Here is a 27,062-nt window from a genome sequence, read left to right on the forward strand (position 1 = left end):
TAAATTTTAGTCTTTGAATAATTTATTACATAAATCTGTCTGGATTTGACCAGACACTGGCTGATGACCTTTATCTTTCTGTCCTTGTCGCACATCCGCTTCATAATGTCCCAAAATCCTGGTCTCAACGTGTGGTGCCTGTATCAGAGGCTTCAACATCACCTGGGAATCTCTTAGAAATGAAAATTCTCCATTCCCACCCCAGACCTATTTGAGTTGAGGTCCAGTAATCTGAGGTTTAAAAACCCTCTTGATGATTGTGATACACTCTCTCCTTTGAGACACATTTCTCCAGGGAGAGAAGAAGGGCAGAATATCCAAATGAGCTAAGAACGTTCTCCATGGATGGCAGACTTTTTTCCGATTTTGCTCAAATTTCACATTTTATGTTATTTTTAGAAAGCTCAAAAAAAAAATACCCCAACCTCACAGAGGATACAAGAAGACCATGAAACTGAGGCAAAGCAGAAAAACATGGTTTGTGTTCTAGACACCCAGGAAGGCTGACGAGCTGCATATTCCAGAGGTCAGTTACTGGAATAATTTCCCAGACCAACTTTTGTAGCTTTGATTTTGGAACCTTAACAATGATCATACTCCAAGGAGGAGTGTTTTCCACTTGGAGAACCTTGACAGGAATCTCATTGCCTTCACTGCCACACTAGATCCAGAGTCAAGGAAATTCATTGACTTGGCTCACAGCATAGAACACAAAATAAGCATGTTTATTCAATAAATGTTTACTCAGTAAACATGTGATAAATGAATAATTGGTGGCTTCTTAATTCACAGAAGCCAGACAGAGAGATAGCTTCACTAGGTCAGGAAATTTAAGAATTCCTTTATATTTGCAATGTTTCATGTTTTTAGTATTGTAATGTGAACAGTTAGTATAATATTTTATTAAAATTTCATTCTGAAAAATTTTCAAAACGCTCCAAATCTGATAGTATAGAAAACTAACTTCTGTGAGCCCACCACTTCCTTCAAATATTGTCAACTAATCAACAGTCTGGCCTTGTTTATCCTTACATCCACTTCCCAATAATTAACCAGCTGCTTATTGCTGAGAGCACATCAGCAATATTTCACTGAAATATTTCAGTTTCTCTTCCAGATGAGAACCTTTGGAACACAAGCACAACAACATTATCGTACACAAAAATAAAAATAAGTTGTTTCCGTAATCAATCATCTAGTCAGTATACAGAGGTTCTAGTTTTTCAACGTTGTTTCTTGAGTTTACATTTCATCAACATTTGAGTCAGGATTTTATTAAAACCCATATCTTGCAATTGGCTGATCTGTTTCTGAAGTTATTTTTAATGTCTGTAGTTCATACTTCTTGGAGTACAACTGTGATACCTGTGTGGGTGTGCACCAATGTGTGAATTATTAATTGAAGGAATCAAGGTGTCTTGCAAAGTTTACTGTAGTTTGGGTTTTGGTCCTTGCCACCCATTTACCTTTTTCCTCTGCCATTCACCATCTCATGAAAGTCATTGTTGAAATTAGAGGCTCATGTTCAGTTTGGGGGTTTTAGCTATATACACTCATATGTGGTGTTACAGCCATTCGTCAGAAGACAATACAATGCCTTCATTGCAGTTTTTAAATTTTAGGAATTTCTGACAGTTTTACACATTTCCAAGTTGCTTGCTGTTCACAAATTGAAATATTCAAAATATATTATCCTATCTCCCTTTTTTATGTAGAATCATTATGTTCTTTTTAATTTATTTTATTGAAGTACAGTTGATTTACAATATTGTGTTAATTTCTGCTGTACAGCAAAGTGGTTCAGTTATACATATACATATTCTTTTTCATATTCTTTTCCTTATGGTTTATTACAGGATGTTGAATATATTCAATAGTTCCCTGTGTTATACAGTAGGACCTTATTGTTTATCCATTCTCTGTATGATAGTTTGCACCTGCTAATCCGCAACTCCCAATCCATCCCTCCCCCACCCCCTCTTCCCCTCGGCAACCACAAGTCTGAAAGTCTGTTCTCTATGTCTGTGAGTCTGTTTCTGTTTCCTAGATAAGTTCATTTGTGTCATATTTTAGATTCCACATATAAGTGATATCATACGGTATTTGTCTTTCTCTTTCTGACTGACTTCACTTTGTATGATAATCTCTAGGTCCATCCATGTTGCTGCACATGGCATTATTTCATTCCTTTTTATGGCTGAGGAGTATTCCATTTTATATATATACTACATCCTCTTTATCCATTTGTCTGTGAATGGACATTTAGGTTAATTCCATGTCTTGGCTATTGTGAATAGTGCTGCTATGATCATTGGGGTACATGTGTCTTTTTGAATTATAGTTTTGTCCAGATATATGCCCAGGAGTGGGATTGCTGGATGGAATCATTATATTATTTATGCCTTCAAACTTCCATACTAGAAGCACATTAATTGCATAATACAGACCCATAAAAATGGCCACAATGAAAATTGCTGATGATACTAAAGGCTGTTTAAGCCGTGGAACAACTGGATCTCTCATCCATTGCTGGTGGGAGTGCAAAATAGTACAATCGCTTGAGATATCAGTGCAGTATTTTCTTTTATACTATTATATCACACAACAATTGATGCAACTTTCCCACTCAAGATAGTTGCTTTTCAGGAATAAAAACTTACATTCATGAAACCTGCAGGTAGAAATGCTTCTTAGAAGGTCAATTTATAATTGCCAAAACCTGGATGGTACTCCAACATCCTTCACTGCATGAATGGATAATCAACAGGACCCGTTACTACAGTGGGATACCCCTCAAAAAATAAATGGAACGTGGTTTTCTTTAAATCTAATTTCAATTTTAACAAGTGTAAATTTACTGTATGTATTGGAAAAGTTATAACATGTAAACAATAATAACATTGGATTGGCCAAAATGTTCATTCTGTTTTTTCCATAAGATGGCTCCAGTAGCACTTGGTTGTCTTTAACCTCATTCGAAACAATTTTGTTAGATTGTATTGTGACAGCTGTTATATAAGTGTGCATTCAAAAAAAACATCAAAATTGGTGAATTTTTGTGTAACCATTTTAATATTGAAGATGGAAGAAAAAAAGCAACATTTTCAGCGTATTATGCTTTAATATTTCAAGAAAGGTAAAAAAGCAACTGAAATGCAAAAAAAGAGAGAAAGATTTGTGCAGTGTATGGAGAAGTTTCTGTGACTGATCGAACATGTGAAAAGTGGTTTGCAAAGTTTCGTGCTGGAGATTTCTCGCTGGATGATGCTCCACGGCCAGGTAGACCGGTTGAAGTTGATAGCTATCAAATCAAGACATTAATTGAGAACAATCAATGTTATACCACGCAGGAGATAGCCGACATACTCAAAATATCCAAATCAAGCGTTGAAAATCATTTGCACCAGCATGGTTATGTTAATCACTTTGATGTTTGGGTTCCACATAAGTTAATCGAAGAAAACCTTCTTGACCGTATTTCCACATGCGACTCTCTACTTAAACATAATGAAAACGTTCCGTTTTTAAAACAAATTGTGACAGGTGATGAAAAGTGGATACTATACAATAACACGGAATGGAAGAGATCATGGAGCAAGCGAAATGAACCAACCACACCAAAAGCCGGTCTTCATCCAAAGGTGATGCTGTGCATATGGTGGGATTGTAAGGGAGTCCGCTATTATAAGCTCCTTCTGGAAAACCAAACGATTAATTCCAACAAGTACTGCTCCCAAGTAGACCAGCTTAAAGCAGCACTCGTCGAAAATTGTCCAGAATTAGACAACAGAAAACGCAAAATCTTCTTTCAGGATAACACAAGACCGCATGTTTCTTTGATGACCAGGCAAAAACTGTTACAGCTTGGCTGGGAAGTTCTGATTCATTCACCATATTCACCAGATATTGCACCTTTGGATTTCCATTTATTTCGATATTTACAAAATTCTCTTAATGGAAAAAATTTCAATTCCCTGGAAGACTGTAAAAGGCACCTGGAACAGTACTTTGCTCAAAAAGATAAAAAGTTTTGGGAAGATGGAATTATGAAGTTGCCTGAAAATGGCAGAGGGAGGGTAGTGGAACAAAAAGGTGAATACATTGTTCAATAAAGTCCTTGGTGAAAATGAGAAATGTGTCTTTTATTTTTACTTAAAGACCAAAGTCACTTTTTGGTCAACCCAATAGTAATAATAAAATCCCGAGTATCTGTATCCGTGAAATAAAGTATATTTTGTATCAAAAAATTTACTAGGGACAAAAAAGCACATTACCTGATGATAGAATGTCAATCCACCAAGAACATAGTGATTACAACAGAGAATCAGAGTATTGGGTTGGCCAAAAAGTTCCTTCGGGTTTCTGTACGCTCTTTTGGAAAAACCCGAACGAACCTTTTGGCCAACCCAATACATGAAACAAAAACATGATATATCATGATATTTTGCATCTTAAAAAGAAGAGAAACCACATTGTACAACCTAAGTAATATAATTTTAATTTGTCAATCATACCTTAATAAAGCTGGGAAAAAAGAGTGAGACATATCAAAACATAACATGGGTTCATTGATATATTGTTCATAGCTATGAGACAAAGCAAGTATAAAAAATGGTAAAATCTATGTTGTGAGTATGCAGGTGTTCACCTAAAATTCTTTAAGGTCTTCTGTACTTTTGAAAATATTCACGATAAAATCAAAATCTAAAAAAATAACGGACATAACTGAAAGTAAAAATAGAGTAATCCAAAATTATAACTGGGGACTTCAGTAGCTCCTCTCAGGAAGTGATAGTGTTACTCAACAAAAAGTCAGCAAGAATATAGAAAAACTGAGCAACCATCAAACATCAGTATCATGTTGACATTTATAGAACACTGGGTTGAAATTTATAGTACACTCCATTCAACAACATCAGAATACACGTTACTGTCAAGCCCCCATAAAACATCCACCAAAATAGAACATATTCTGGGCCATTAAAAAAACACTCAAGAAATATAAAAGAATTGAAATCATACAGAGGATGTTCACTGACCATGATGGAACCAATTTCAAAATCAATAACATCGGGCTTCCCTGGTGGCGCAGTGGTTGAGAGTCTGCCTGCCGATCCAGGGGACACGGGTTCGTGCCCCGGTCCGGGAGGATCCCACATGCCACGGAGCGGCTGGGCCCGTGAGCCATGGCCACTGAGCCTGCGCGTCCAGAGCCTGTGCTCCGCAACGGGAGAGGCCACAACTGAAAAGCCCGCGTACCACAAAAACAAAACAAAACAAAAAAAATCAATAACATAAAAATGACTGGAAAATCTCCAAATAATTGGAAATTATTCAACATACTTATAAATTAACCTATGGTAAAAATTGAAACCCGTCAAAAAAATTTTTTAAATAGACAAAAGTAATGAACATGAAAATACAGCACTTCAAAGTTTGTAGAATGGAAATAAAATAGTGCCGAGAGTGAAACTCATTGCACTATATGCTTATGTTAGACGAGAAGAAATGTCTGAAATCAATAATCTGAGCTCCCGCCTCAGGAGATTTTAAAAAGAAGAGAAGAGTAAATTTGGAAGATTGGAAGGAAGGTAATCATAAAAATAATGACAAATCAATGAATTTTAAACACGATAGGGACTTCCCTGGTGGTGCAATGGATAAAGACTCCGCAATCCCAATGCAGGGAGCCCAGGTTCAATCCCTGGTCAGGGAACTAGATCCCACATGGATGCCACAACTAAGAGTTTGCATGCCACAACTGGGGAGCCCATGTGCTGCAACTAAGGACCCTTGGAGCTGCAACTAAGGAGCCCTGGAGCCTCAACTAAGGAGCCCTGGAGCCTCAACTAAGGAGCCCACCTCTGCAACTAAGGAGCCCACCTGCCGCAACTAAGACCCAGCAACCAAATAAATAAATATTTTTAAAATAAATTAACAAATACAATAGAGAAAAGGAAACACATTATGATGAAGTAATATGGCAGGAAATAAAAGCCCTGATTAAGTAGAGATGTACCATCTTTATCAATGGTTACAGTATTGGAAATAGCTGATTTTTGCCCAGAGTATTTGATTTAATATAATATAGTTAAAACCATAATGTAATTTTTAGAAAGTAAAGATGTAGATTCTCAAATTCACAAGGAAGGGAATTTTTAAAGGAGAACTAAGACATTTGGGGTGGGGGAACATGAGAGAGAATATGGAAAATAGCAATATACCAAAATAATATCCAGAGTTCATTATCAGAGGAAAAAACCAAAATATTGAATAAGAATACAGAGGCTCTAGAATCAATCCCTTGTTAATATAGAGGCTTACTGTTTGATAAAGTTGCCATTTCGTTTAGAATCTGCCTGCTTTGCACACCCTGTGAAACTGCACACAACATGTGATACCATAAAAAAGATAAACCCTGTGGCTGTAAAATGCCTTAATCCCTGCTGTCCTTTAGAGTGGTCTAAGCCAGAGATCCCCGCGAGGCTGCTGAGTGATATCAACTAGACATGTAAGTTTCCTCACTGACCACCTCCCCTCTCTCTAGTGAGAGTTCCCTTGCCCTTCTACCCTTCTGAGTAGTGATTTCCGTGCCATAACCTCTTCAAAATGTCATGCTCCCAGGTACCTCCCCCGCATGCATACTTGTCCACGTGTTGCCTAGTAAAGCTTGTGTGTGCTACTGCCACCTTGTGTGTGGTCATATCTTTTTTCTTGCTCAACCCTGAAATCTTTCAAAACCCTTATGCTGGGTTGGATTGGCATAGGAACATATGAGAAATAGGTAATCAGGAAGAACAACTAGTCTTGGCTTGAGCCTGTTTCTTCCTCCTACCAGGGCAACTTTGAGGACACTCCTGGGCACGTTTATCCTTCAATGCCTCATTTGAGAACTTGCCTGAGGAGCAATTTGCCCACTAACATTTTTTTCCAATTTACCCAATTTTCTCATTTAATAAGACTTACTTTATGAATAATTCCTTTCAAGTATAGTTTTATTCAAGAGTATATTTAAAGCAAGCAGACAAAACCAGATTCTGTTCTGGCGTCATTAAGAGTCAATGTCATAATAAAAAAGAGCGAGGGGGGGGAGGTGAGGTTCTGAGTAGGACTAAATCAAAACACACTAAAAAGTCAATAACCTAATTGATATAGGAAGGTGGATTGAATCGTAGTTTGAAAAAAGCCTCCTACAAAAAAGGAAATATTTGAAGACAGTTGGAATACGGTAAATCCCCTACACATGAACCTTGAGGTTGCGAACTTTCAAAGATGCGAACATGGGTTCGCATGTCCAATCATGTAAGTGAGTTCACGTGTCTGGCATACATTGGCACGTGCGTGCATCCTCTACAAGTGGTTGTGCTTTTGTGTACTTTACTGTACAGTACCTATAGAGTACAGTAGCACAGGATCTTTATTTCAAGCCCGGGATGTCTGGAAGCAGGTGTAAAAGCAGCGGTGACGTAGCTGGTACAGTGAAGAAGCACCAGGGGATAACAATGGGAAAAAAAGTGAAAATAATTGAGAGAGTGGAGGCAAAAAGATGTTTTTTATGTATTATTTGTGTGAAAAGTATTATAAATCTATTACAGTACAGTACTATATAGCCGATTGTGTTAGTTGGGTACCTAGGCTAACTTTGTTGGACTTATCAACAAATTGGACTCCCCCAGTGGCTTTAAGGGAAGTGTTTTATAGACAAAGTGAGGAAGAGGGTCACGCTGCACAATTCTCTGACCGGTGTGGATGGTGAGGTAACAGGGTGGTATTTCAGGAGTTAACAGCATCAACTTTCTGGTTCCAGCCACTCTGGGGTCCATGTGTTTGTGGTCAGCATGCAGTTAACATCTTCCACCTGGTGGGAGTTTTATTATCAGAAAAACAATTAAAAGATACAGCTCAGATTATTATATATACCCTTGAGGAGGAACTCGGTCCTTGAATTTGTTTTCTGGCTAAACTATTATTATTTTGTCTTTCTTGACCCTCTTCCTTTGTTTCAGCATTCTCCCCCTTCTCTTATTAAATTTGCTCTTTGGAACTCCGGGAAGGCCTAGGAGGCTAAAGATTTTCTACAATATAAGTATCAGGTGGGGGATACTGGGGTCTGTCCCCTGTAAAGTCCCCACAGGTTCTGCTTGGTTTGATATGGACTGAATATTAGATGATACCAAAATAGTCTTAACTTTTGAAGCGTGGTATTGGTATTATGGTTACACAGGACAATGTCCTGATTCGGGTGATTCATGCTGAAATATTTAATGGTGAAGTGTCATGATATTTTCAACTTTCAAATGGTTCAGAAAAAAATTATATCTACATCTAAATGCAGTCAGTTCTGCTATAATGCTTGTTTTGAAAACATGATATTTTTCTGGGTATTGATAAATTTGGAAACAATTTGAGCATAATGTTAATTTCATGTTTGCTTATGTGCAATTTCATCTGCAAGGCACACAAGGGAAATAGGAGTTAACTGCAGAAAACGGCACCCAGGTGAACCTAGCTGCTCAGAAATACACAAAACACATGCGCACAGCTCAAGACACTGCCAGCGCATTCAGTGCCTCTCAGGTGTTATGAGGGGTCCCCATATCCATCTGGGCTCTGACTTTCTGTCTGATTTTGGTTAACTCTCCTTCCACCTCTTCGTTATAACTCACAAGTGTCAATCCTTCTGATGATCACTTCTACAAGCAAAGGACAGGCCTCTTTCAAGGTAAAGTGCTCTGTTTCTTGTAGTGCTTTTGTATTTCTTAACCATTCAATATATGTAAAATGCTGTTTTATTAGATTCCCTTTTTTTTTTTTTTTTTTTGCGGTACGCGGGCCTCTCACTGTTGTGGCCTCTCCCGTTGCGGAGCACAGGCTCCGGACGCGCAGGCCCAGCGGCCATGGCTCACGGGCCCAGCCGCTCCGCGGCATGTGGGATCTTCCCGGACCGGGGCACGAACTCGTGTCCCCTGCATCGGCAGGCGGACTCTCAACCACTGCGCCACCAGGGAAGCCCCCCTTTTTTTTTTCTTTAAATGTCAGTGACAAGTTTTGAGTGTTGAACCCCACCCAATCCCATTTTTCCCATAAGCCCTGTGGCTTTCACTGTGTGATTATGCACAATATTGGTTAGGAACACCTATGAAAAAGTCTTGTTTAAAAGCAAACTTCCCTGGAGGGGACAAGTTCCAGCCCACTGGCTGAAACTCATTAAGTTCAACCACTTCGTGACCTTCTGCCCTGTTGTCACTCAGGGAAAGGGGGTGGGGTCTCATGACTTGTCCAATCAGGGGCACAGCACGGGAAGGTGGGTGGGGCAACACTTAGCCGACCGCTTAGAGGCACCTGTAGGTGCTCAGCGTAGCGTTTCATCGGCTCTCCCGGGTCCCAGGTGTCTGTCTGCAGCGTATATGATGCTGTGAACTGCAGAGGCGGCAGGAGTGGAAGGGAGGACCCCAGGGGGACCCCAGAAGCCAGGAAATGGTGAGTTGAGGGGCCAGGTGTCCCAGGACAGGGAGGAGGGGTTGAGTCGGAACCTGCCACTGTGGGACCCGTACCCTGCTGCGGTCAACTCCGGAGTCTGCAGACCCAAGTCCGCCTGGGGCTCAGCTCAGACCTAAGCCCCCTCTAGCTCTCAGCGCGGGGGCTGGGCCAGCAGCCGAGACTTCGCGCGTCCTGTCCCATCGCTGTGCGTGGTGACTTTGGCCCAGAGCCTCTCTGGGCAGCTCTGCACCCCGCAACCCGTCTCTCCTCAGATTGTGCATTGACCTCGGGTAGAGTCTTCAGACTCTGTGTCTGGTCTTTAAGTGTGGGTGGAGCTTTAGTCTGTGGGGACCCCAGTGCCACCTTTCTCCCCAAGAGGACCCGTTTTCTCCTGAGTTCTCCAAATGTTTGGGGAAGCAGAATCTCAAATCCACGAACCTGTCGCCCCAGCCTAGCTCTTCCTAGGGCTGGCATTAAATCCATAAATTCCAGGTCCCTCCCCGCCTTCCCAAAGCCCTGCGTCTCTAATTCACAGCATCATTATCAACTATTTGTCCTCCGTGGTGCATGTCAAACAGACGCGGTATGCTTTTTTCCAGGGAGGAAAATTTATGCGTTCATTTATTTAATAATAAAATCAATAGTATTATTAATGGAAATAAAAATTATTTAATGCTCACCATATATCAGGGACTGTGCAAACACCTTACCCAGATCTCATTTAATCCTAACACCTAATATATATATATATATATATATATTTTTTTTTTTTTTTTTCGGTACGCGGACCTCTCACTGTTGTGGCCTCTCCCATTGCGGAGCACAGGCTCTGGACGCGCAGGCCCAGCGGCCACGGCTCACGGGCCTAGCCAGTGCGCGGCATGTGGAATCTTCCCGGACCGGGGCACGAACCCGTGTCCCCTGCATCGGCAGGTGGACTCTCAACCACTGCGCCACCAGGGAAGCCCCCTGACTTGTATCTTTTCAGATAAACTGATAATAATAAGTAAAGCATTTTTCTTAGTTCTAATAGTCATTCTATCAAATTAACAGACATGAGGGGTTATAGGGAACTTCCGAATTTGTAGTCAACCATCCAGAAACGTGTGTGGCCTGGGCCTTGCATTTGATGCTGGCATCTGACACGGGGGCCGTCTTGTGGTGTTGCAGGAAGGGGAACCCCTTCCAGGGCCTGAGAATGGGCTCTTGTCTAACACTCAGAAATGAATTGTCCAAGGAGACACACATGCTGACAAAGCGAGAGATTTCACTGGGAAGGGGCGCCCGGGTGGAGAGCAGCAGGGTAGGGGAACCCAGAAGAACTGCTCTGCCACATGGCTCAAAGTCTCACGTTTTATAGTAATGGGGTTCGTTTCTGGGTTGTCTCTGGCCGATCATTCTGACTCAGGGTCCTTCCTGGTGGCACGCCCATCGCTCAGCCAAGATGGATTCCAGTGAGAAGGATTCTGGGAGGTTGGTAAGATATACGGACTGGCATCTCTTTTCTCCTTTTGACCTTTGCCGAATTATTATGGTTGGTGGTAGCTGTTAGTTCATTCCTTACCAGAACCTCCTGTTGTAAGATAACTCATTGCAAGTGGTTACTATCGTGTCTGGCCAGGGTGGGCAGTTTCGGTCAGAGGTTCCCCCAACAACAGGACTGGGCCCTTCAACTGTGGAATTTGATGTTAACTTTGGTTAGTGGTAGAATTGAGTTGTAAGACACCCAGTTGGAATTGGAGAGCTGGTGAAGTGGTTTCAGAAAACACACCACGTGTTTGCTGTTGGGGTTTAAACAAAACAAAACTCTCAACCTCACAAGTCTTTCTGAGGTCTCTCTCTCTCTCAACTTAGGTCAGGCAGAAAGGCTAGAGGGGACTCAAGTTAGCAAATTTCCCCTGTTGCCAAAAAAACCTTGGCTCTCTGTGCACTGATGTTGAACAGAAATATGGAGACAGAGTTTTTGGAGGAAAAGAAAGATAGCTTTTAATTCTTTGCCAGGCAAAGGGGAAAACACAGCAGGCTAGCACCTCAAGAACTGTGCCCTCACTTCCTGAGGAGTCAGAGGAGATCTTATAGGTGGGGCTCGAAGTCCGGGGGTGTATGATAAGGATCGAAGTCATGAAGGTCTTGCATTTTTCTTCTTCTTGCATTATTTCAAAACAGTCACAGCTGGAGTCAGGCAGCCCATCCCGGTAACTGGGCCTGTTTGTCTCTGGTTTATTGGCCTGTGACCTTCTTTCTGAAATGCAAAAAGCGACAAGGGGTGACTTGTAACAAGGGAGTGCAGGGAGCTTAAACACCAGGTGCAGGATGTAATTTACATCACACAGAATTAGGGGGTGATAGGTGCAGGATGTAATTCACATAGTGTCAGGTAGTGATAGGTTAGCTTTGTGAAGGACTAATCTAGTTACAGACACTACAGATTAGTACCAGTTAAAATATAGCTAGGAGTGATTAACTCTTTCAGGCCTGTTTGTTTCTTCTCTAGCCTGATCACTGTTCCCTTAACTTTCCTTGTTCTCAGGAGAGGAAAAACTTCATTTCTATTTTTGCTGCAACAAATTCCCCACTGCTAGTTCATTCCCTCCATATCAGTGGAGGAAGGGAAACGGACATCATTCTTGTCTGGCTGAGGACAAAACTTCAGTTTTGCTCCACTTGACAAACACCAGCTGTCTGGCCCAGGGGCCCATCTATCTCCTACTTCAACCACCCACCATGTCAGTTAGGCACTGGCAAAACAGAATCTTTTGAGGACAGGCATTGTTAAGAGCAGAATATTGTGGGCATATTTCAAAATTGCTATTTTACTGTCTCTCCAATTTTGGAGACAGCAGTCGGCCCTGTGATTAATGGTTTGATAGATCTGAGTCGTTAATTTTAAGTTTGTTTGCTTTTTTCTGGTGAGGATTATAGGAATGTCCCCTTCTAAGCTCTTTACATGCCAGATGAGAATCTAGAAGTCTGACTCCATTTTTTTATGTTTGACTGCTGACAACTTTTAAAGCCTCATCCTTCCTTCTCCTGGTGCCCCACATCTGTACAAGATGACAAGAAGCCCTGAGTGCTTACTTCTTTGGTGCTGGTAAGAGATTAAATCCTTGGTAGCCTCTGCCTTTATGTTCAAAATCTCACACTAGTCCACCTCCTAATCTCAATTAAAACAAACAAATAAAAAAATCCCTCAGGCAAAAATTTGCAGCAACATGGATGGACCTAGAGATTCTCATACTGAGTGAAGTAAGTCAGACAGAGAAAGACAAATATCATATTATATCGCTTATATGTGGAATCTAAAAAAATGGCACAACTGAACTTATTTATAAAACAGAAATAGAGTCACAGATGTGAAAAGCAAACATGGTTACTGGGGGGAAAGGGGGGTGGGGAAGGTTAAATTGGGAGATTGGGATTGACATATACACACTAACATATATAAAATAGAGGGACTTCCCTGGTGTCCAGTGGTTAAGACTCTCCACTTCCAATGCAGGAGGCACAGGTTCAATCCCTGGTCTGGGAACTAGACCCATGTGCTGCGTGGTGTGGCCAAAAAATTTTTTTAAATTAAAATAAATAAAATAGATAACAGAGACCTACTGTATAGCACAGGGAACCCTACTCAGTCCTCTGTAATGACCTATATGGGAAAAGAATCTAAAAAAGAGTGGATATATGTTTATGTATAATTGATTCTCTCTGCTGTACAGCAGAAACTAACACAACATTGTAAATCAACTATACTCCAATAAAAATTAAAAAAACAAACGAAAAAAACTCAGGCCAGGCTCCTTGCCTTGTTCTGTCAAGGCATTTCCCACCTGCTTAAGAGGCCTTCCCTGCCCTCCCCAGACACTTCCATTATGGAAGTAATAAACTCTTTCATACGTTCCTGGCAGTAATGTGTTGTCAATCAAACCTAGGGTAGGGACCCCCCCTAACACAGTAGGTTACCATAACAGTTATAGAAGGGGTAAGGTATTGTCAACTGAAAAAAAATATTCACAACCTGAAAGTTGAGAGTTGTGTTTTCTTCAGTGGACATACTGAGGAGTTCAAGTCCGGAGGCAGCATTTCAAGTAACCCTGAGAAAACTGCTCTGAGGAGGCGAGAGGGGAGCTAGGATATATAGGAGTTTTGCAACAAAGGGCAGGTAGTAGGAACAAAAGATTACTGTTAATAAAAGAAAACTAGGTACAGTAAGTCCCCTACATAAGAATGAGTTCTGGTTCTGAGAGCACGTTCATCAGTCCGATTTGTTTGAAAGTCCAACAAAGTTAGTCTAGGTATCCAACTAACACCATCGGCTATATGGTACTGTACTGAAATAGGTTTATAATACTTTTCACACAAATAATACATAAAAAACAAAGAATAAATAAAACACTTTTAATCTTACAGTACAGTCCCTTGAAAAGTACACTAGTACAGTACAACAGCTGGCATACAGGGCTGGCATCGAGTGAACAGGCAAGAAGAGTTACTGGAGGAGAGGGAGGAGGTGGGAGATGGTAGAGCTGAAGGACCTCAGCAGTAGGAGGTGGAGGGCAAGCTGCAGTTTCACTCACGCCTAACGTTGATGGAACGCTCATTTGCATCTTTGAAAGTTCGCAACTTGAAGGGTTGTTTGCAGGGACTTACTGTATCTCAAGTTAAGGAATTTAGCACTTTTCTATGTATGGGAAGATGCAAGAGTCTGGGCTCACTGAAATCATTCCTTTGATATGCACCTCAGCTATCTGGGGTCAGTATCCTGTGTTTTCACATCCTGAGTTTCCTCCGGGGTCACCGGCTCACCTTTTCGGCGCTGCAATCCCTGATGACTGTGACATCCTTTGCTTACTGATATGGCAGGCAATATTTTATTTCTCAGTATCTTTATCAATACACTTTGCTTAATTGTTCTATTGATAAATACTCCAGATTTTTACGTATCAATGCACGCCACCCTTTATTTTTAAAAGGTACAAATGATGATGATTTATGTAATCCATTTTTTCTAAATATCGGGTTGGCCAAAATGTTCATTTGGGTTTTTCCATAAGGTGGAAAAACCCAAACGAACTTTTTGACCAACCCAATAGATACATGGCTTGTTACTGTGGATGAAAAATGCTGCCTGCCATATCGATAAACAAAGGATGTTGCAGCCATCAAGTCATCAGCTATCAAGCCATCCCCAACTGTGCACCCTGAGGGGATTCAGGGTGGAAAAAAAGATACTGGCCCTAGATAGTTAAGGTGCATATCAAAGGAATGTTTTCAGTGAGCCCAGACTCTCGCATCTTCCCACATGTAGAAAAGCGCTAATTCATTAACTTGAGATATCTGGTTTTCTTTAATTAACAATAATCTTTTGATGTTCCACTACCTTGTTTTTATCTCAAAACTCCTATATATCCTGGCTTCTCCCTTACCTTTTTGGAGCCCCTCAGAGCTACCTGAGAGACAGCCTCCCAGGCTTGAGTCCTCAGGAAGTCTGCCACATAAAACATAATTCTCAACTTTTATATAGTGCATTTTTTTCAGTCGATATTACTAATTTTTGCTGCCAAAACCATGAATGAAAACTCAGATTGCCACCTTACAGGGCAAAAAAACATATACAAATTTATGTTATTTTCCAAACTGAATTTCTTCTTAAAATTTTTATCATAAAATATATTCAGGGAAAAAATGTACAAAATGTTTTGTGGTAAGATTTAGTAATAATATACACATCCTTGGAATCATCATGAAGATTCTTAAATGACCTGTGGGCAGTGGTGAGGTGTCCTGATGTTCCCATCCCTGACTTATCTCCATCCTGCCCCATTCATGACCACTGTCCTGGTTTGTTTATCTACATACCCTTACCATCTAAATATTTTTCACTCAGCAGTGTTCTTTCAGTTTTACCTCCTTTGACCTTTCCACAAACGAGTATTGATGGAATTCCATTGAAAAGGTGGTTTCTCTGCCTGTGTTTCACACATGCTAGTGTTTGAGGCTTCAGGGCTGGTCTAGGACTGTGGGGTTCATCTCCCACCAGAGCCAAGTGCCCCTGAAGCCAGGGGACTTAAAGTACCAGATGAGTGGGGGTGGGGAGGGGGGACAGAATTCTCCTAAAGGAAATGGTTAAAGATGAAAGTGGAACAGAGTCTTTTTTTTGGGGGGTGGAGGGTGGGAGCTACTCTGTGGGGCTTGTGGGACCTTGGTTTCCAGACCAGGGATCCAACCCGTGCCCCCTGCAGTGGAAGCACGGAGCCCTAACCAGTGGACGGCCAGGGCATTCCTGGAACAGCCTCATTATTACCGAATAGTGAGGACACAGAAGTGTCCATGTTTGTGAAGGGTCACAGTTCTGTGCCAGGCCTTAGTGGCCTTACGGTTTGACGATGTGTCCTTGGAGAGAACATTTCCCACCCACTGCCAGGACAAGGTTGGCTCAAAGATGCGACCTCCGCCCTCCTGTCACTCAGGCATGGGGGGGCGGGGCCCTGTGAACTGTCCAATCAGGGGAGTCGCCGATTATTTTACGTGGCGGTGCTGCTACGATAACGCCGGAGGCGTGGACTGCGTGCTCAGTGCCGCTTGTTCTGACAGTGGCCGTATCAGCTCCTGCTGCCCTTAAAGGCTCCAGGTGGTTATGCCGCATTCTGTGTCGCTGTGACCGGCACTTGCCGCGGCGGTCATGGGGTGGACAACCGGAAACTCCAGAAACCGAAAAACGGTGAGTGTGCAGGGTCGGGTGTTGGGAGAGGGAGGCGGTGGGACTGATGGAACCGGGCCTCCCGTGCGGCCATCTCCAGAGTCTGCGGACCCGAGTCAGCCGGTGGCGTGCCACACAGCCTTAGGGGCTGGGTCGACAGCGGGGACCCTCGGGTGTCCTGTCCTGTCCCTGCGAACCCGAGTCTCCCCCACACGGCGCGGTGGCCATAGGGAGGGACTCGGGGCAATCGTGACTCGGTCTCTGGGGTACACGTGTGGGAGCAGCTGTGGTCTGGGGGTGTCCGGTTCCCCCTTTCTCTCCAGGGGAATCATTTTACTCTCACTTTTTAAAATGTTTGAGGAACAGGATGTCAAATCCACGACCCTGTCCCCCCAGCCTAGCTCTTCCTAGGGCTGGCAATAAATCCCTAAATTTACAGATGTTTCGCCGCATTCCCAAATGCCATCTTCCCCTCTGCAGTTCATAGTATCACTAATAACTGTTTTTCTCCGTGGTGCGTTGCAAACGGATGCAGTATTTTAATTGTTTAATCATTTATCAACGGAGCCATGGATGGCTCTTTTTAAAGATTTATTGTTACAGCTGTTTTACTTGAGAGGAAAGCAGAGAACGACTGCCTGGAATATGTTATATGGAATGCTTGTGCCTCTCCTCTCAAAATCTTTCTTGGTCACGGACATCCTATGGGAAGACCTTTGGGTGGAGGGTCCTCTTGAGAAACTTTCCTGGGTGATCTTTTTTCAGCACTGCCTCCGTTCCTGAGTTTCTCTCTTTGAAAAGATTTATTCACTTATTTGAGACTCAGTTTTTCAATAAGTGTAAATTTTATTTATTCAGTAGACCTGGGGAGACAGTATAAAGTTTTTCCAAAGAGGCAAGAAAGGTGAATTTCAGAAAAATATTTCATTATTACATTCTGTGTGTTAAAATTTTTGCTTCCTTTTTTTTTTTCCCCCACCCTGAGTGGATGTAGTAATATTCTGAGGTCTTTTGGGTGATTTCCAATGGCATATCAGGACTTAAACTTGCAAAATCTAGAAGTGTTCCAATACGATTGTTTACAAGTCAGTTTCTTTTTTTGGAATTAATTCATTGACATCTTCATTTTCCGACAGGAATAGGTGTTTTGGGATTTTCCTGTTGAAAAAATAAAATTGCCTTACAGTCTTCTCTCTTCCTTTACACATAAATACTGGGTTGAGTGATTTTTCTGGATTATTGAATCACTGGGTTTATGTCATTTAAATTATCATTGGTGATCCAAAGTATTGTGACTGGAGCAGAGGCCTGAGGCCAGTGACTCCAAACTAAAGTTCCCATCTGGAGCCGGCAGTGGGGGGGGTTTCTTTGGCCTAGATGTTTTATGTTTGAGTTCTGCATCCATGATATAGGTGCACTCAGAGTGTATTTTGTGTATTAAAAAAGTCTGTGGTCAGGAGTTCTGTCTCTGGACAAAAAGTTTATGAACTTGGGAGTTTAAGTCGGATCTTAAACTGAATCTACCTGAGAATTTCCTCACTTGTGAGAATGTGAGGAGAGTTCTCCCCGGTGACTGTTCAGGTGTCCCTACCCTCCTTCACCAGGGACTGACCCACCTTAGGGGTTGTATCTCAACCTGGGTATCTAGACCCCAAGCTTGGGACTGTGTTTAACTTTCTGAATGTGGGTTTTCGTTCTTAACTGTGGGCAAGCAGACTTCTTACCTGAGCTGATTTGAATATTTGTGTTTCTTTTCTTTAGATGCCTTTATCTATTGGATATTTCAGTCCTTTAACTCTAGTTTCCCTTAGCAGTTTGCAATTTTATTTCCTTGGTGAGTGTATATGATTTTTGATTTCTTAGGCTTTGAAAAATATAAGTTGATTGAAAAATATGTGTTTAAGGCAAGAAAATCCTGGAACCAAACAGAATTTCTGTGCCTTTTAGGCAACAGAATCTTAAGCTGTGAGATGGGTATGTTTAGGTTCTCAGGCACATTTTTCATTTTTAGATCAGTTTTTGTATGTGCTTGTCCCTAGAGAACTTTGATATTTAAAAGGCTGTACAATTCTTAAGGCAAGTGAATTTCTACTTGTGTTGATGAGTGAAAAAAACTGTTGAATTTCTGTTTTAATTGATATGAGAAAAACTACTCAAACTTAGGAAAGTCTTTGAAAATCCTAGTAGGTTTCTTCATGGATTAAATGAAAACCTCTAATGCATTATAATATGCTACTCATTCCTGACCATATCCTGAGTGTGAAATATAGTGGAGGGACAAACTATGATGTGGTTTGTCCTTTTAGTTAGAAAGACATTTGAAGTTTTTCACTTTCTACAGTTTGCAGTTTTATACCCAATAGTGTTTAAAGAATTAAATTTAGAATGATTTCCTATGTAGAAAAATTAAAATTAATTTAAAAATAAATTTAAAGTAGCAACAGTTAATTAAAAACAGACTACTAGGTAGCAAAGTACGGTGTATATAAATTTCTCTTAATTTTAAATAATGTTTGTAAAGGATTTAAAAAATAGTAAGGTATGAAACAGTGAGATATCTGGTTTTTTTGAACATTTTTAGGCTTACAGAAAAATTGATCAGAAAGTACAGAGTGTTTCCACTTGACCCCTCTGCATCCACACAGTTTGTACTATTTTTTTACATCTCATATTATTATGGTATATTTGTTACAATTGATGGATCAATATCGATGCTATAAAGTCCACTGTTTATATTAGCCTTGACTCTTTGTGTTATACAATGTAGGGATTTTGGCAAATGTATAATGACATGTGTCCATCATTTCTATAGAATAGTTTAACTTTGCTAAGGATACCCTGTGCTTCACCTGTCCATTCATCCCTCCCTCAAACCCCCAAATCCTTCCCAAGCAAAGATCTTTTTACTGGCTCATAGTTTTATCTCTTCCAGAATGTCCTAAACAGTAGGAATCATACAGTATGTAGCCTTGTCAGAGTGTCTTCTTTCACTTAGCGTTATGCTTCTAAGTTTCCTGTTTCGTTCAGGCAAATTATGCTCAGAGACTGAGATTGTCTTTGCCAGTAATTTATTTAACACAGGTTCAACTGCGGGAATTATAATTTATAATATTTCACAAGCCAATAGCAAATAGGATAATGTCTCTTAATAAGCCAGTAAAGACATAACGTACCCCAAACCAATGATAGTTTAATTACACTGTTGTTCCAGCCAAAGGGAAGATGAAAGAAATAAAGTCCAAATTTAGTTGAGTTGCACCTTTATATGAATTGGTTCGTGATAGCGTCAGTCCTTCCAACTAAAAGCTGGGTATCAGATGCCCGCTTAGATCCTTCCCTGCTGGGCAAAGGCACTAGTGTTGGCAGGCAAGGTAGGCTGCTTGGTCCAGGGACCATTTCATGGCTTGCACCACTGCTTATGAGGAGTAGGCTCGCCAAGGCAGAAACAAATATGTCCCTTCTCTTCCTGAGACTGCTGCTTGGCTTAACACCATTGCTATCCAAGAGTAACCTGGCCACAGCAGGAGCAAGTGTCTCATGGTCTTCTGAGAGCTTTTTAGATTAGCAAAGAGTAGCCTTACCCAGACTGAACACTCAACTTAAGTCCTCACAGATTCTTGGTGTTTAAAGTTTAAATGTCCGTCACATGATTGTCACTCCTCCATATGTTCATAATGGTAAGCACAATTTTGATGGCGTCATCCTGACATGGCCTCCCAAAGTAAACAAATTCACTCTTGGACCAAAACATCTTTACTTGAGCCATAAACAAGTAGATCAAAACAACTTCACTGAAGCCATAAATGCATTAATTTGAAATTATAACAAACCAGTACACAGCAGCTTCCTCCTTTCTGTTGATAGCTTGATAGCTCATTTCTTTTTATCACTGAACAATATTTCACCATATGGATATACCACTGGTTGTTTATTCAACTATTGAAGTATTCTTGCTTAACTCTAAGTCTTGGCAATTATGCATAAAACACCTATAAACACTGATTTGCATATTTCTGTGTGAAGACAAGTTTTCAACTCATTTGGGTAAATATAAATATACAAGGAGTATAATCTAGGAGCTAGATTCTATGATAAGGGTATGTTTAGTTTTGTGAAAAAACCGCCTGTCTTCCAAAGTAGGCATACCATTTTCCATTCGCATCAGCAATGAGTAAGGATTCCTCTAGCTTTACATCTTCATCAATATTTGGTATTCTGAGTGTTTTGTATTTTACCCGTTGTAATAACCATTTAGTGGTATCTATTTGTTTTATTTGCAATTTCCTAATGATATTTGATGTTGAGCTTCTTTTCATATGCTTATTTAACATCTGTATATCTTCTTTATTGATGTGTGTGCAAATTTTTTCCCATTTTTTTCCCCCATGTTTGGGACTTTATTTTTTTCCCCAGGGATTCTTGCTTATTTTCAATTTTGCCCTTTTTTTTTTGGCTGTGCCACACAGCATGTGGGATCTTAGTTCCCCAACCAGGGATCAAACCCACGCCCCCTGCATTGGAAGCATGGAGTCTTAACCACTGGACCACCAGGGAAGTGTCCCGAATTTTGCCCATTTTTTAACTGGATTGTTTGTCATCTTACTGTTGCATTTTAAGAGTTCTTTAGACATGTTGGATACCAGTCCTTTGTCAGATAAGTGTTCTGCAAAGATTTTTTCCCCAATCTGTGACTGTCTTTATATTCTCTTACCACTGTCTTTTGTAGCACAGGGGATTTTAATGAAGTGAAGCTTATTGTTTTCTTTCTTGGATCTTGCTTTTGGTGTTGTATCTTAAAATTCATCAATTAACACAAGATCACCTTGATTTTCTCCTATGTTATCTTCTAGAAGTTTTTTACTTTTGCATTTTACATTTAGAGCTATGGTCTATTTTAAGTTTTGTGTAAGGTCTGTGTCTAGGTTTACTTGTTTTTTGCATGTGGATATCCACTATTTCCAGTACTGTTTGTTGAAAAGACTTTCTTTTTTCCATTGAATTGCCTTTTAGTCCTTTATCAAAGATCAGTTGGCTATATTTCTCTGGGTCTATAAGAAAGCAGTTGACTTCTGTATTCTCAGTCTTTCTATACTCTCATTAATTCCTGGAGGGATCTCTGGTGTTATGGTTTCTTTCAGATATTTTACATAGAAAATCATGTCATACACAACAAAGACAGTTTTATTTCTTTCTTCCCAATCTGTATACATTTTATTTCCTTTTCTTGCCTTATTGCATTAGCTAGGTCTTCCAGTACAGCGTTGAATAGGAGTGGTGAGAGGAGACTTCCTTACCTAGTTTCTTACCTTACAAAAAAAAAAGCATCTAGTTTCTCACCATTGTGATGTTGCGTACAAGTTTCATGAAGATGTTCTATCTCAAGAGCCTGAACTCCCCTCTATTCCTAGTGTGTTATCATAAGTGGATGTTAGATTCTATCAAATGCTTTTCCATTTTATTTACACTCCTTTCATTCCTGCTATTACTAACTTCTGTCTACCCTTTTTACTCAGTTAGCTTGACTAGACCTTTATCAATTTTACTGATTATTTCAAAGCACACCAGCTTTTGGTTTTGTTGATAGTCTCTATTCCTGCAATTTTTATGTCTTCCTTAATCATTTCTTTTTTTGGTCATTTAACTTATTTTTATTGAGATATAATTGATATATTTCAAGTGTACAACATAATGATTTGATATTTGTATACCTTGTGAAGTATTACCACAATAAGTCTAGTTAAACTAGTGTAACATCATCACACAGTTACAGTTTTTTTTCTTGTGATGAAAATTTTTGAAATTTCCTCTCAGCAACTTTCCAATATGCAATAAAGTATTATTAATTATAGTCACAATGCTGCACATTATATCCCCTGACTTATTTTATAACTGAAAGTTGGTAATTTTTGATCTGCCTTCACCTATTTCGCCCACCCCTCAACACCCCCCCACACACACACCTTCACATCCCACCTCTGGCAGCTACTAGTCTATTCTCCATATCTGTGAACTTGGGGTTTTTTGTTTGTTTGTTTGTTTTGCTGCATGGCTTGCAGGATCTTAGTTCCCTGAACAGGGATTGAACCCAGGCCCACGGCCGTGAAAGCACCACATCCCAATCACTGGACTGCCAGGGAATACTCAGGGTTTTCGTTCTTTGCTTCAGATTCCATATATAGGTGAGATCATATGGTATTTTTCTCTCTGACTTATTTCACTTAGCATAATACCCTTAAGGTCCATCCATGTCACAAATGGCAAGATTTCCTTTTTATGACTGACTAATATTCCATTTTATATATATATATATATATGTGTGTGTGTGTGTGTGTGTACACATTTTTAAAATCCATTCATCCATCATTGGGCACTTAGGTTGTTTCCATGTCTTGGCTATTGTAAATAGTGGTGCAGAGAACATGGGGGTGCAAATATTGGGTTGGCCAAAAAATTTGTTTGGATTTTTAAATTTTTTGAGGAACCTCCACACTGGTTTCCATAGTGGCTTCATCAATTTACATCCCCACCAACAATGTGCAAGAGTTGCCTTCTCTGCACTTACTCACCAACACTTGTTTTTGTCTTTTTGATAATAGTCATTCTAACAGGTGTGAGGTGATATCTCATTGTGGTAGTAATGTTGAGCACATTTCGTGTACCTACTGGCCATCTGTATGTCTCTGGATAAGTATCAGTTCAGATCCTCTGTTCATTTTTTTTAAATCAGATTGTTTTTGTGCTGTTGAGTTGTATGAGTTCTTTATATATTTTGGATAGTAATTCCTTATCACATTTGATTGCAAGTATTTTCTCCCACTCAGTAGTTTGCCTTTTCATTTTGTTGATGGTTTCCATGGCTGTGCAGAAGCTTTTTAGTTTGATGTAGTCCCACTTGTTCACTTTTGCTTTTCTTGCTTTTGTTTTTGGTGTCAAAACAAAAAAAATCATCTCCAAGACTGATATCAAAGAGGTTACTGCCTGTGTTTTCTTCTAGGATTCTTATGGTATCGAGGCTTATGTCAAGTCTTATGCCATTTAAAAAAATTTTTTTATTGGAGTATTGTTGATTTACAATGTTGTGTTAGTTTCAGGTGTACAGCAAAGTAAATCAGTTATACACATATCCACTCTTTTTTAAATTCTTTTCCCATATACGTCATTTCAGAGTATTGAGTAGAGTTCCCTGTGCTATACATACAGTAGGTCCTTACTATCTTTTTTTTGAATTTATTTATTTATTTATTTTTGGCTGCGTTGGGTCTTCGTTGCTGCATGCAGACTTTCTCTAGTTGCAAAGAGCGGGGGCTACTCTTCATTGTGGTGCACGGGTTTCTCATTGCGGTGGCTTCTCATTGCGGAGCATGGGCTCTAGGCGTGCAGGCTTCAGTAGTTGTGGCACGTGGGCTCAGTAGTTGTGGCACATGGGCTCTAGAGCACAGGCTCAGTAGTTGTGGCGCATGGGCTTAGTTGCTCCGCGGCCTGTGGGATCTTCCCAGACCAGGGATAGAACCTGTGTCCCTTGCATTGGCAGGCAGATTCTTAACCACTGCACCACCATGGAAGTCCTCTGTTTTTTATATATTAGTGTGTGTATGTCTATCCCAATCTTCCAATTTAGTTAATTCATTTTGAATTGATTTTTGTATATGGTGTAAGATAGTGGTCCAGTTTCATTCCTTTGCATATAGCTGTCCAGTTTTCCCAAACCATTTACTGAAGAAACTGTCCTTTCCCCATTGTATATTCTGGGTTTCTTTGCCAAAAATTAATTGACCATATACGCATGGGGTTTTTTCCTTAGACTCTTTATTCTGTTTCACTGATCTATATATGTCTGTTTTATGCCAATACCATACTGTTTTGTTTTTAGCTTTGTAATATAGTTTGAAATCAGGAAGCATTATGCTACCAGTATTGTTCTTTCTCAAGATTACTTTGGCTATTCAGGGTCTTTGTGGTTCCATACAAATTTTAGTATTGTTTGTTCTATTTTGTGGAAAATGCCATTGAAATTTGGATAGGGATTGCATTGAATTGTTCATTGCCTTGGGTAGAATGGACATATTTCCAATCCATGAGGGCAAAATATCTTTCCATTTATTTGTATCTTCAGTTTCTTTCATCAGCACCTTATAAATTTCAGTATACAAGTCTTTCATGTCCTTGGTTAAATTTATTCTCAGGTATTTTATTCTTTTTAATGCAGTTGTAAATAGGATTGTTTTCTCCTTTTTTTTGTCACTGAAGTAGAGAATTTTTTGTTTTTTTACAAAAGATAAAATTTAAGTTTAGACTGATGTTTCCACAGGACTACAGGATTTTAGTCTGTCTAGTATCTCTTTTCTCTCAGACTGAAATTCCTGGTTTTCAAGAGTTTGATCTAATTAGAATATGATCTGATTTGCTAATTACTAATTGGCTTTTTTTTTAAATTGAAGTATACTTGATTTACAATGTTGTGTTAGTTTCAGGTATACAGTAAAAGTGATTCAGTTATATATAGTCCTTTTTCAGATTATTTTCCATCATAGGTTATTACAAGATACTGAATATAGCTCCTTGTGCTAAATAATAGGTCCTTATTTATATCTGTTTTATATATAGTAGTGTGTAACTGTTAATACCAAACTCCTAATTAGTATTATTTTCTTAATTTCTATTTTTGGTAATTCATTGTTAGTGTATAGAGATAGATTTTTGTATATTGATATTGTATCCTGCAGCTTTACTGAATTTGTTTATTGGTTCCAACAGATATGATGGAGTCTTTAGAGCTTTCTATATATAATGTCATGTCATCTGCAAATAGTGACGGTTTTACTTCTTTCTTTCCAATTTGGATGCCTTTTGTTTCTTTTTCTTGCCTAATTGTTTTAGCTTATCCAATACTATGTAGTGGGCATCTTTGTCTTGTTCCTGATCTTAGAAGAAAAGCTTTCAGCTTTTCTGTATATTAATTTTGTATCCTGCAACTGTACCAAATTTATTAATGAGCCCGAGTAGTTTTTTGGTGTCACTAGGATTTTCTGTGCATAGTGTTATGTCATCTGCAAAGAGTGACAATTTTACTTCTTCCTTTCCAATTTAGGTTCTCTCTCTCTCTCTCTCTCTGATTGCTATGGCTAGGACTTCCAATACTATGTTGAATAAAAGTGGCAAGGGTGGGCATCCTTGCCTTGTTCCTGATCTTAGAGGGAATACTTTCAGCTTTTCACTGATGAATATGATGTTAACTGTGGGCTTGTAATATATGGTCTTTATAATATTGAGGTACATTCCCTCTATACCCACTTTATTGAGAATTTTTATCATAAATGGATGTTGAATTTTGTCAAATGCTTTTTCTGCATCTATCAAGATGACCGTGTGGTTATTATCCTTCATTTTGTTAATGTGGTGTATCACATTGATTGATACACAGCTGTTGAACCATCCTTGCATCCTTGGAATAAATCCCACATGAACATGGTGTGTGATCCCTTTAATTTGTTGTTGAACTTTGTATAATAATAGTTTCTTCAGGATTCTTATATTTACTTTCTTCCTGGCCTGTAATTTTCTTGTGGAGTCCTTGTCTGGTTTTGGTATGAGCAGAATGTTGGCCTTGTAAAATGAGTTTCGAAGTGTTCTGTCCTATTTTTTGGAAGAGTTTGCAAAGGATTGATATTAGTTTTCTCTAAATGTTTGTTAGAATTCACCAGTAAAGCTAGCTGGCCCTAGACTTTTCTTTGATGGGAGGTTTTAGATTACTGATTGAATCACCTTACTAGTAATTGGCCTTTTCAGATTTCCTATTTCTTCATGATTCAGTCTTGGGAGGTTGTATGTTTCTAGGAATTTCTTATAGGTTGTCCAATTTTGGGGGCGTGTAATTGTTCATAGAAATCTCTTCTGATCCTTTGTATTTCTGTGGTACCTGTTGTAACATTTCTCATTTCTGATTTTATTTATTTGGATCTTCTCTTTTTTGTCTTCATGAGTCTAGCTAAAGGTTTTTCAGTTTATCTTTTATTTCTTTTTTTTTTTTTGCGATACGTGGGCCTCTCACTGTTGTGGCCTCTCCCGTTGCGGAGCACAGGCTCCGGATGAGCAGGCTCAGCGGCCATGGCTCATGGGCCCAGGCGCTCCACGGCATGTGGGATCTTCCCAGACCGGGGCACGAACCCGTGTTCCCTGCATCGGCAGGCGGACTCTCAACCACTGCGCCACCAGGGAAGCCCCTATCTTTTATTTCTTTAACATCTTTATTGGAGTATAATTGCTTTACAATGTTATGTTAGTTTCTGCTGTATAACAAAGTGAATCAGCTATACGTATACATATATTCCCATATCCCCTCCCTCTTGCATCTCCCTCCCACCCTCCCTATCCCACCCCTCTAGGTGGACACAAAGCATGGAGCTGATCTCCCTGTGCTATGTGGTTGCTTCCCACTAGCTATCTGCTTTACATTTCGTAGTGTATGTATGTCAGTGCCACTCTCTCACTTCATCCCAGCTTACCCTGCCCCCTCCCCGTGTCCTCAAGTCCATTCTCTATGTCTGCTTTTTTATTCCTGTCCTGCCCCTAGGTTCATCAGATCCTTTTTTTTTTTTAGATTTCATACATGTGTGTGTTAGCATACAGTATTTGTTTTTCTCTTTCTGATTTACTTCACTCTGTATGACAAACTCTAGGTTCATCTACCTCATGACAAATAACTCAATTTCATTTCTTTTTATGGCTGAGTAATATTCCATTGTATATATGTGCCATATCTTCTTTATCCATTCATCTGTCGATGGACACTTAGGTTGCTTCCATGTCCTGGCTATTGTAAATAGTGCTGCAGTAAACATTGTGGTACATGACTCTTTTTGAATTATGATTTTCTCAGGGTATATGC

Source organism: Monodon monoceros, unplaced genomic scaffold (assembly GCF_005190385.1).
Source record: "Monodon monoceros isolate NGI ecotype Baffin Bay Population unplaced genomic scaffold, NGI_Narwhal_1 Super_Scaffold_12, whole genome shotgun sequence".
Taxonomy (NCBI): domain Eukaryota; kingdom Metazoa; phylum Chordata; class Mammalia; order Artiodactyla; family Monodontidae; genus Monodon; species Monodon monoceros.